Raw genomic sequence first — 11843 nt, forward strand, 5'->3', positions numbered from 1 at the left:
ATTTGTTCCGGAAATCAATGAAAGCATGCTTTTTACTATAACGTCATTATTCAAGAAAGGAAGATTAGAGTTTTACATTCATTTGGCATCAACTTCCCTTTACATTGTCCGTCTCGGTAGCTGCGCGGTCAGCGCGGCGGATTATTACCAGAAGGGGCCCAAGTTCGATTCACGGCGGGTCTGGAACCGCAAGACCGCTACGGTCTCAGGTTCGAATCCTGCCTCGGGCATGGATGTTTGTGATGTCCTTAGGTTAGTTAGGTTTAACTAGTTCTAAGTTCTAGGGGACTAATGACCTCAGCAGTTGAGTCCCATAGTGCTCAGAGCCATTTGAACCATTTTGATTCACGGCGGGGTCGGAGATTTCTCCCCACTTGGTGAGTGAGTGGATGTTGTGTTGTCCTTACGTTCGTTTTGTCAGCAATGACGTTCCACTATTGAAATGGCTGTATGGGCACGTCCCGAAAGTCTACATATTAAAAAAAAAAACAAAAAAAAAACACCTTATATCACGTTCTGCGAGTAGGAAAGGTAATTATTTAAACGTCTTTATACATTTTGTGCGCATTTTAATTCTACCTAGTTGACTGTTACGGCCGGCCGGAGTGGCCGAGCGGTTCTAGGCGCTATAGTCTGGAACCGCGCGACCGCTACGGTCGCAGGTTCGAATCCTGCCTCTGGCATGGATGTGTGTGATGTCCTTAGGTTAGTTAGGTTTAAGTAGTTCTAAGTTCTAGGGGACTGATAACCTCAGAAGTCTCATAGTGCTCAGAGCCATTTGAACCATTTGTTCAAATGTGTGTGAAATCTTATGGGACTTAACTGCTAAGGTCATCAGTCCCTAAGCTTACACTCTACATAACGTAAATTAACCTAAGGACAACACACACACCCCGTAAGTAGCCAGCCAGTGACAATTTCAGTGGCATTCTTGTTGCTATGTTTTCCCTTTCCTTCGGTTTAACTTTCTTATGTAGCATTTTCTTTCTTTTCCTGCTTTCTTTGCGTGTGTGCTTCAGTTTTCTTAGGTCTGTCCACATTCGTTCCTTTTAATGTGTGTCAGGGCGCTGATGACCTCGATGTTGAGCACCCATAAACCCCAACACACACACAACACACACACCCATGCCCGAGGGAGGACTCGAACCTCCGCCGGGACCAGCCGCACAGTCCATGACCGCAGCGCCTGAGACCGCTTGGCTAATCCCGCGGCCCTGAACCATTTGACTGTTACGTCAACGGATACAGAATTCTTAGGTTTCACATAGGAAGCTGACTCGGGAAATTTGTAATTTTCAGTGTTGGTCCAAAGGCCGCTGACGACTAATCCTCCTATTATCTTCTTTCAGTAGTCCTATTACATTCCCGTCAGGATCGTATACGCTTGACCAATATTCTAAGACTGATTTCATTAGTGTTTTGCGCTCCAGTTGGCTGATATACTATTAACAAGCGCAAGTCCAACCGTTACTTGTAAAGTGAGCGTTTTGCACTTCTATTCACTGTTACTTTTAGCAATTAATAGGAACTCTATGTGTTTCACGTACCACTTTAATGCTCCAGTTTGAGGCATTTTGCCACTTAACACGATTTTTTTGCGGCACTGGTCTGTGTAGATGAAAACTACTAAATAGCGATGTGATCCAAATTCCACGTTAAACTGAAGGTGCCACCATAACTGTCTGTGTAAGCTGGTTTTTCGATCAAAGTAAAGGAAACATATACCTTTTCTGATTTAATCTTACCTGGTAACGCCCCGTAATACTGAAACTCATTTTCGAATGGATAAATGATTCTCTTCCTTATAGTTATTTACGTACATTCTACACTCGATTTTTAGTTAGCAGTCTCACGTTTTATTCGTCAGCTGCTGCTATAAACAAAATTTTATTCTCCTGAACGCTAAGGTAAACGACTGAAGATTTGAGGAACGTGGTAGCATGCGTTAAAATAAAAATGTGTAGCCGACTTGAGTCCTACCACACACACTTTCTGAAAGGTGAGAAAGTATTCATAGGAAAATTTAATGCAGTGACTGTTGCTAAAATGCTTGCTTTTTCCTTGCGTTGTAAGGAATGAAGCAATCTTTCAAATTTATTTTGCGCTGCGTACCGGCTGATGGTATTTACGTCATTCTTTTAAGGCCCTTAATATCAGTTATTCTCTCATGCTGAATAATGTATCCCCCTTTTCTCTTAAAAATGCAATAGCGTATAATTCTGGGGACACGTTAAGTCCTCGGTGGTCGAGCAAACCCCACAACCTGTATACACGCACAAGAGCAACGCAATCAAATTTCATTACTTACGTATGCAGTTTCCTCCCACTGACAAGTGATTCAACGTGGGGGATTAGGCGTACAATTTTTGCCTCAGTCCCTATTGTTGTCTGACGGCAGTATGTAATATAATGACAATTTCTGTAAGTAGGTGCCCATATCTCAGAAAACTCGGATAAGATCGGACTAACCGGAGATGTCGAGTGTACAAGAAAAAGGAACACAAATGGTCACAGACTTGTGTGATTTGTGGAAGAGGGAAGCAGATACGGAAACATCTCGACCGGCATACACTGTAAGAATGACTTTTATCACCTCACGAGAACCTACCTTGGACATTCCAAGAAGTGAGTTCCGTTGTAGAAATTAAGAATCATCTTCGTATCGCTACTGTGACGATCGACAGCAGTTAGATTAATATCAGTATGAAAAGTGCGAGATTTATATTCTCTATGACATTGGCGAAAGCACGTACTTTTGAGCAGAAATTAAATTCACGTTAAATCTCCTCGTCATCAGTCTATTGACAACCCCACAACCTGTGTACACGCACAAGAGCAGCGCAATGAAATTTCATTACATACGTATGCAGTTTCCTCCCACTGACAAATGATTCAACGTAGGGGATTAGGCATACAATTTTTGCCGCAGTCCATATTGTTGTGTGATGGCAGTATGTAATATAATGACAATTTCTGTAAGTAGGTGCCCATATCTCAGAAAACTAGCGCTCTAAGATCAATATCTGCAGATATATATATATTTGGGATTCGTATAAGATCGGATTAACCGGAGATGTCGAGTGTACAAGAAAAAGGAACACAAATGGCAAATGGTCACAGACTTGTGTGATTTGTGGAAGGGAGAAGCAGATACGGAAACATCTCGATCGGCAATCACTGTAAGAATGACTTTTTTATCATCTCACGAGAACCTACCTTGGAAATTCCAAGAAGTGAGTTTCGTTGTAGAAATTAAGAATCATCTTCGTATCGTTACTGTGACGATCGACAGCAGTTAGATTAATATCAGTATGAAAAGTGCGAGATTTATATGCTCTATGACATTGGCGAACGCACGTACTTTGGACCAGAAATTAAATTCACGTTAAATCTCCTCGTCATCAGTAGAATTAAGAAGAGACATCAATTTAAGTTTAGTTTCTCGTCGAGTCACATTTTTACGCTTCACCGTGTCTCAGGACAGAACTGCATAACATCAAAACGGCCACGCCAAAGAATTACGTGATGACAGAACAGCGTGTGTAAGCAACTAAGGACGGAAGTACTGCTCAGCAAGTTCGAAATGACGGAGAGCGGTGCTGCGCTGCGGATGCCGGGGGCCGAGAGCGGCTAACTGTTGCATCGTCTCCGCAGGGTTTCCTGGAAAATGATTGCTGCGCGTCAGCAGGTGTAAACTACCGGTACCTGTCTTTCCATTAGGATGTTGACAAACCTCCGCATAGCTACGTGACTTCTGCACCGGCTGGAACGTCACGTTTGGAAAACACACAATGCAAACAGTGGTACAGACTTCATGCAAAGCAGTTCATCTTACTCTTCCGCCAAACCTATCTATTGACACGACACGAAATCTACACAAGGTATAATATATTTCATTATTGTCAATTTTTTTCGAAATTATCGCTGCAACTCAGAAATTTCTGGCAGGGATAGAATTTCAAAGTTTTCGAACAAGGCACCCGCCGGACTTATTGCGATTGCGCAGTTCAGTCTCAGTACATTCTTAACGCTGCCGTAAAAGCACCACGACAGGGAGCAGAGTGCGTGTAAATCTTCCTCCAGAGTTCACAATTGTGTTCCGTAGGGCCTGCGACTACACCGGCCGGTACTGACCGTTACTATATCCTTCCTCGGGCGAAGAAGCTTTCCGCTAAACACCATCTCGCGAACAGAAGAACTGCCGCTGCACCACCGAGACATCGGTAACGACAAACCCTTCCGGTAAGGCGCACGGTGTAGCGATGGCGTAGGATGCACGAGGGAAGAAATGTTTTGGCGTATTAACAAAGCATAGCGAGCACGCGAAGAAAGGCGCGGCAGCGTCTTACCTGGGATGTGAGCTGAGCAGTGACCTGGACGCGACTGCCTGCAGCGCCCCTGGTGACTGCTTCTCCAACTCGGCTACATTCCTCGGCTCAACTGGTTCCCAGCGACACGCGGCGGCCCGCTCGCCGGATTGGGACCGTTTGCCGCTACTTGGGACAGGCTGCACTCCGCAGCTTCCCATTTCGCGGTTCGTTCAGCATTCCAGCCGCCCTCCGGCACACGTGGACGCCTGTCGCCGTCGGCTGTTTTGCAGCCACTTCTTTTTACAATTTCCTCGACAGAAAAGAAACAACTGTTGGCGGAATTCAATTCCTGAACGATCCGTTTTGAGAAATGCTCTTTTATAATAATACATTTATTGCAGACAACTGGCCATACAAGTTTATAAAGTAGACTTTTTGCACATTGTGGTTGCATAGTCACTTTCTGACCGTGCCCTTTAAGGGCAGAGTTCGTATGCATATTCGTTACGCAGTTCACACTTACAGCTTGAGTTTGGTTCATGATACGTCGTTCCATGTAAGGTGAGAGAAATCATGAGCTACCATACCGATAATCACCTGTTTCATCTCCAAGTTTTCGTTTATCCGTGCCCGTCAATCGTGGCCCCTGTGCCGTGAAATCCTGTAGGTATGTCTTCCCTTTTCTCCTTCAATGTTTTTAATAGTCTTATCGGAGCGTTGGTTGAGGGTAGCATCACGTCTGTACTTAGGTCTTGATTGAGGAAGGATTCCCTCGCCAGTAGATACACAAGTCTGGACTCCGTAGTTTTCAACCCTCCGATCGCTTCCTTTTTAATAGGTTGTCTTTACTCACTCTAGTGTTGTTAGGCTTTTCAGTATAATATGTGGTCCGATGATTTGTATGTCGTACCAACACCGACTCAAAGGAAGGCCTCGGCGCTTGTTCGTGACGTCACGTCAGCTAGGCACGGCGAACGCCAGGTCTGTTGCAGGCATCCTCATAATGGTGGTGTGTCCCTCTCTGACATAGGAAAATGTGAAACTATTAGCGTTAGTTGATCAACATAAATTGTTCTGAGAGATTTCTGCAATCAAATGGTTCAAATGGCTCTGAGCACTGTGGGACTCAACTGCTGTGGTCATCAGTCCCCTAGAACTTAGAACTACTTAAACCTAGCTAACCTAAGGACATCACACACACCCCTGCCCGAGGCAGGATTCGAACCTGCGACTGTAGCAGCAGCGCGGCTCCGGACTGGAGCGCCTAGAACCGCACGGCCACCGCGGCCGGCTTTCTGCAATCAATTAATTGCGCAATTCATTACACTTCTTAATAAATAGTGTACTCCTAACCTTAAATTTCCACCTGTTTTAAGGATTGACATACAAAAACAACTTCATGGTCCAGCAGCAACAGAATTCGTGCTTCTTTACCTTATTTGTAAATCTGAGGAAGTTATGTTTGTACTGGGTTGCTTTTACAAAAAATTGTGAACATATTGGTGCTCTTCTTTAGGTATCTTGATTGACTATGGGGTGAGTAGCACTGAATGTTAATGAAATATCTTGCGATTGTACACGTTGGGGGAGGGGGTGTGGGACAGAAGAAGAGGCAAAAGAGAGATACTTGTTTTATCAAATAAAAATTTTTTTATCTTATAAAGTTTCTCCTTTCAGTTGCAAGAGGGGAATATTTATCTTTTCTAATGTGCACGTTTAAAAAAGTTTAAAACATGGCTCTGAGCACTATGGGACTTAACTTCTGAGGTCATCAGTCCCCTAGAACTTAGAACTACTTAAACCTAACTAACCTAAGGACATCACACACATCCATGCCCGAGGCAGGATTCGAACCTGCGACCGTTGCGCTCGCGCAGTTCCAGACTGAAGCGCCTAGAAGCGCTCGGCCACACCGGCCGGCTAAAAAAGTTTAAGCTCAGCAGTATTTTCGATGTATGAAGCTATTTTGTTTCCTGTTTATAATTCCTTTCGTTGAAAACGACTGTAATCTAATGACGGGCAACAGTTGGACATTTACACATGTAAATTAGTTCACATTTCCAGTGACGATGTCAAACGAAAATAAATAAATAAATAAAAGAAACGAGTTCATTGTAAGGGGGTTGGGGTAAGTATCGATAACAAAATGGATCAAGTAAATATAGTTACTTGACTGTAAAATTTCCGAAGCTTGCAATGGGGCAAAGCATCTACTCATATTGATCTACGTTTGTTTCGACAGGATTCAGTAATACAGAACTATGATCTTCATTTGTAGCTTTACGATAGGAAGAACATCTTTCATCTAAATAAAACTGCAGAATCCAAAACAATATCAAACATTTTGTCCACAAATAAGAGATTTATAGTCATAAGCACGCCCAGGCGTTTCGTTTCTGCCTGCAACAGACCTGGCGTTCGCCGTGCATAGCTGACGTGACGTCACGGACAAGCGCCGAGGCCTTCCTTTGAGTCGGTGTTGGTCGTACGTCAATATTGGCGAGATATTGAGTCTGAAGAGTGCCATTGCTGAGGTAGCTGATGTGTTTTATTTCGTGAATAGTCATTATTGATTCAATTGCTTTCTCTGTTACATGTTACGAATCAGGCGGCAGTTATAAGAGTCGAGGGACATGAAAGGGGAACAGTCTATGAGAAGGGAGCGAGACAGAGTTGTAGCATATACCCGATGCTAGTGAATCTGGACATTGAGCAAACAGTAAAGAACGCCAGGAACAAATTTTGACTAGGAATTAAAGCTCAGGGGAAAAAAAGAAAGAAAAACTCTGAGGTTTGCAGATGACTTTGTAATTCTGTCAGAATCAGCAAAGGACTTGGAAGAGCTGCTGAACAGAATGAAGAGGGTCTTGAAAGGAGGGCATAGGATGAACATCAACAAAAGCAAAACAAGAATAATGGAATGTAGTCAAATTAAATCAGGCGATACTCAGGAAATTAGATTAGGAAACGAGACACTAAAAGTAGTCGATGAGTTTTGCTATTTGGGCAGCAAAATAAATGATGATCGCCGAAGTAGAGAGGATATAAAGTGTAGAAGAAAATAATTTCTGAAGAAAAGAAATTTGTTAATATCCAATATAGATTTAAGTGTTAAGAAGTCTTTCATGAAGGTATTTGTATGGAAGTGAAAGATGGACCACACATAGTTTAGACAGGAAGGGGATGGAGGCTTTGGAAATCTGGTGCTACACAGGAATACTGAAGATTAGATGGGTAGATCGCGCACTGAATAGAATTGGGAAGACAAGAAATTTGTGACACCACTTGACTAAAAGGATCGGTTGATGGGACACATTCTGAGACATCAAGGCATCACCAATTTAGTACTATAGGGAGGAGTGTGGTGTAAAAATCGTAGCGATAGACCGAGAGATGAATACAATATGCAGATTTAGAAGGATGTAGGTTGCAGTAGTTCTTCGGAGATGCTTGCACGGGATAGAGCAGCATGGAGAGCTGCGTCTTCGGACTGAAGACCACAGCAACAATGAACATCTCTGCCGTTGGAGGAGCTTTTACTCCATTTCTGAGAACCATTATTGCTATTTCTGCCACGTTTATTTTGGAATACTGTTTGACGCTCCTATCTTACATATCGTTTCTTGTAGCTTTGTAGTGTCTTTTGAGCCAATTACAGTATCGTCTGCATGTGAGTGTGAGATTACACCGTACCTTTGGGGTATTCTTACAGTTTCTACCGTCGAAAGGATAGAAAACTGTGTACTTAGTCGATATTCCTGGAGTACTCCGTTTAATTGGAGTAGAGGCTCTGATAGGGACAACTTGTCTGAGATTCTTATTTTGTTCCATCGTGGTACTGCGCTTATAATTCGTGTTACTTACGTTGTTGTCGCTTAGAATTTCCTCGTTTTTTGTGCTAGCACTCTGTTTACTCTATAAACCAGGAACACCTCCGAAGATGTCCAACGTAGCTTTGGACGAAACGTCAGGGATAGAAAAGTACCATGGACCACGGCCATACAACCCGGAAGTCATCCCCGTTTTCAAGGTTGGACGTCGAACAGATGTGCAGAACTATAGATCTATATCTCTAACGTCGATCAGTTGTAGAATTTTGGAACACGTATTATGTTCGAGTATAATGACTTTTCTGGAGACTAGAAATGTACTCTGTAGGAATCAGCATGGGTTTCGAAAAAACCGATCGAGTGAAACCCAGATCGCGCTATTCGTCCACGAGACTCAGAGGGCCACAGCCACGGGTTCCCAGGTAGATGCCATGTTTCTTGACTTCTGCAAGGCGTTCGATACAGTTCCCCACAGTCGTTTAATGAACAAAGTAAGAGCATATGGACTAATCAGACCAATTGTGTGATTGGATTGAAGAGTTCCTAGATAACAGAACGCAGCATGTCATTCTCAATGGAGAGAAGTCTTCCGAAGTAAGAGTGATTTTTTGCGGATGATGCTGTAGTATATCGAGAGGTTGTAACAATTGAAAATTGTACTGAAATGCAGCAGGATCTGCAGCGAATTGACGCATGGTGCAGGGAATGGCAATTGAATCTCAATGCAGACAAGTGTAATGTGCTGCGAATACATAGAAAGAAAGATCCTTTATCATTTAGCTACAATATAGCAGGTCAGTAACTGGAAGCAGTTCATTCCATAAATTATCTGGGAGTAGGCCATTAGGAGTGATTTAAAATGGAATGATCATATAAAGTTGATCGTCGGTAAAGCAGAAGCCAGACTGAGATTCATTGGAAGAATCCTAAGGAAATGCAAGCCGAAAACAAAGGAAGTAGGTTACAAAACTGGTTCAAATGGCTCTAAGCACTATGGGACTTAACATCTGAGGTCATCAGTCCCCTAGAACTTAGAACTACTCAAACCTAACTAACCTAAGGACATCACATACATCCATGCTCGAGGCAGGATTCGAACCTGCGACCGTAGCAGTCGCGCGGTTCCGGACTGAAGCGCCTAGAACTGCTCGGCCACCGCGGCCGGCAAGTAGGTTACAGTACACTTGTTCGCCCACTGCTTGAATATTGCTCACCAGCGTGGGATCCATACCAGAAAGGGTTGATAGAAGAGATAGAGAAGATCCAACTGAGAGCAGCGTGCTTCGTTACAGGATCATTTAGTAATCGCGAAAGCGTTACGGAGATGATAGATAAAGTCCAGTGGAAGACTCTGCAGGAGAGACGCTCAGTAGCTCGGTACGGGCTTTTGTTGAAGTTTTGAGGAGTCGAGCAGTATATTGCTCCTTCCTACGTATATCTCGCGAAGAGACCGTGAGGATAAAATCAGAGAGATTAGAGCCCACACAGAGGCATACCAACAATCTATCTTTCCATGAACAATACGAGACCGGAATAGAAAGGAGAACCGATAGAGGTACTCAAAGTACCTTCCGCCACACACCATTAGGTGGCTTGCGGAGTATGGATGTAGATGATGTAGATGTAGAAGAATTCTCGGCAGCTGAAACATCCGGTCGTGAAAGCCTTCTTCGAACCACGTACGTACACTGCGAACTGTATGGCTTGTTGCATTGTCCTACTGGTAGATGCCATTGTGCCGAGGAAAAACAAACTGCATGTAGGGATGGACATGGACCCCAACGATACATGCAGAGTTGTGTTGATTCATTGTGACTTCCAGAATGACAATATCGTCCAGAGAATACAACGAAAGTATTCTCCAGACCATAACGCTCCCTCCAACGGCGTGTACCTTTTGATTTCAGATGTTTCACACAGTACACGCCAACGACCGTCTGTCCGATGGAGGTTAGGTTAGGTTAGTGGTGTTTAACGTCCCGTCGACAACGAGGTCATTAGAGACGGAGCGCAAGCTCGGGTTAGGGAAGGATGGGGAAGGAAATCGGCCGTGCCCTTTCAAAGGAACCATCCCGGCATTTGCCTGAAACGATTTAGGGAAATCACGGGTGGCCGGAGACGGGATTGAACCGTCGTCCTCCCGAATGCGAGTCCAGTGTGCTAACCACTGCGCCACCTCGCTCGGTCTCCGATGGAGCATAAAACGTTACTCATCTGAGAAGGCTACCTGTCGCTACTCAGTGCACATACAGCTGCGATATTGGTGTGCAAATTCCAGCCTTCGTCGCCGATGAACAGCGGTCAGCATGGGTGCATCAACCAGGCGCCTGCTGCAGAGGCCCAGACGCAGCAACGACTGCTGAACGGTCGCTGAGAAGACGCTGTTGATAACCCCCTGCTTCATCTTGGCGGTCAGTTGCTCAACAGTTGCACGATTATTCGCCTGTACACATTCACACAAACGTTATTCACCCCCGTCGTGTATGGCCCGTGCCGGCAGGAGTGGCCGAGCGTTTCTAGGCGCTACAGTCTGGAACCGCGCTATCGCAACGGTCGCAGGTTCGAATCCTGCCTCGGGCATGGATGTGTGTGATGTCCTTCGTTAGGTTTAAGTAGTTCTAAGTTCTAGGGGACTGATGACCACGGCAGTTAAGTCCCATAGTGCTCAGAGCCATTTGAACCATCTATGGCCCGTGGTGCACCACAGTTGCCTCGACTCCAGTTTTAGATAGCGCCATTCTGCCATGCGTGGTGTACTTTGACCACGGCGGCACTCGAAAAGTATACTAACATAGCTGTGTCGGAAATGCTTGCACCCTTGGCCCGAAAGTCAATGGTAATACCCTTTTCGCCTGCCGGGGTGGCCGAGCGGTTCTAGGCGCTGCAGTTTGGAACCGCGCGACCGCTACGGTCCACGGATATGATTCATGAGTTGGAGTGGTAATATGGAATGTTTTCGTTACTGCAAGATCTTAACGAAATTTCAGTCTCCCCACCTACACAGGTTGAGACGGGCATCGTAGTACAATCAGCTATATTACTGAATTTATAAAGTGATACACAGTATTAATCTGATATTTACAACTCCCCTGTACTGCTATTTGGTTACCTTAAAGACGTTGTAGGTGACGAGACATTTGACTGTCTTAAGAGAGTTCGAAAGTGACGAGACATCCTGTGACAGAGGTCGAGAGCCGGCCGTTGTGACCGAGCGGTTCTAGGCGCTTCAGTCTGGAATCGCACGACCGCTACGGTCGCAGGTTCGAATCCTGCCTCGGGCATTGATGTGTGTGATGTCCTTAGGTTAGTTAGGTTTAAGTAGTTCTAAGTTCTAGGGGACTGATGACCTCAGAAGTTCAGTCCCATAGTGCTCAGAGCCATTTGAACCATTTAATACCCTTTTGGACGTCAGTTAAAGTGCTCCGTTTCCGCATTTACAACAATTGCCCTGTTTTTCTCATCCTCCGACACGCTTTTTACACCCTATACTCTCCACTGCTAGTTCCACCATCTGCCATCTCTGATTGGTATTTGCACTTAGACGTCGAACATAGGCGGTCGTCACATTAATGTGACTTGACCGTGTAACCACAGGTATAATTCATCGTTTACTGCAGAAAGGTATAGGAATAACAGGGATTTTAGCACAATCAGAAGGAAACTGAGAAAACAGGAACGGTATTACACTGTTAGTAAGGTGATA

General features: G+C 44.5%; 1 non-coding gene across 1 annotated transcript; it reads left to right on the forward strand.

Annotated features, from left to right (window-relative positions):
- Positions 1 to 599: 599 nt before the first annotated feature.
- On the forward strand, positions 600 to 683 carry Trnas-gga. The gene is given in 2 exon segments: positions 600 to 639; positions 649 to 683. It is a non-coding gene; the product is annotated as a tRNA-Ser (tRNA).
- The last annotated feature ends 11160 nt before the right edge of the window (positions 684 to 11843 follow it).

This window comes from Schistocerca piceifrons, chromosome X, assembly GCF_021461385.2.
Source record: "Schistocerca piceifrons isolate TAMUIC-IGC-003096 chromosome X, iqSchPice1.1, whole genome shotgun sequence".
NCBI classification, from domain to species: domain Eukaryota; kingdom Metazoa; phylum Arthropoda; class Insecta; order Orthoptera; family Acrididae; genus Schistocerca; species Schistocerca piceifrons.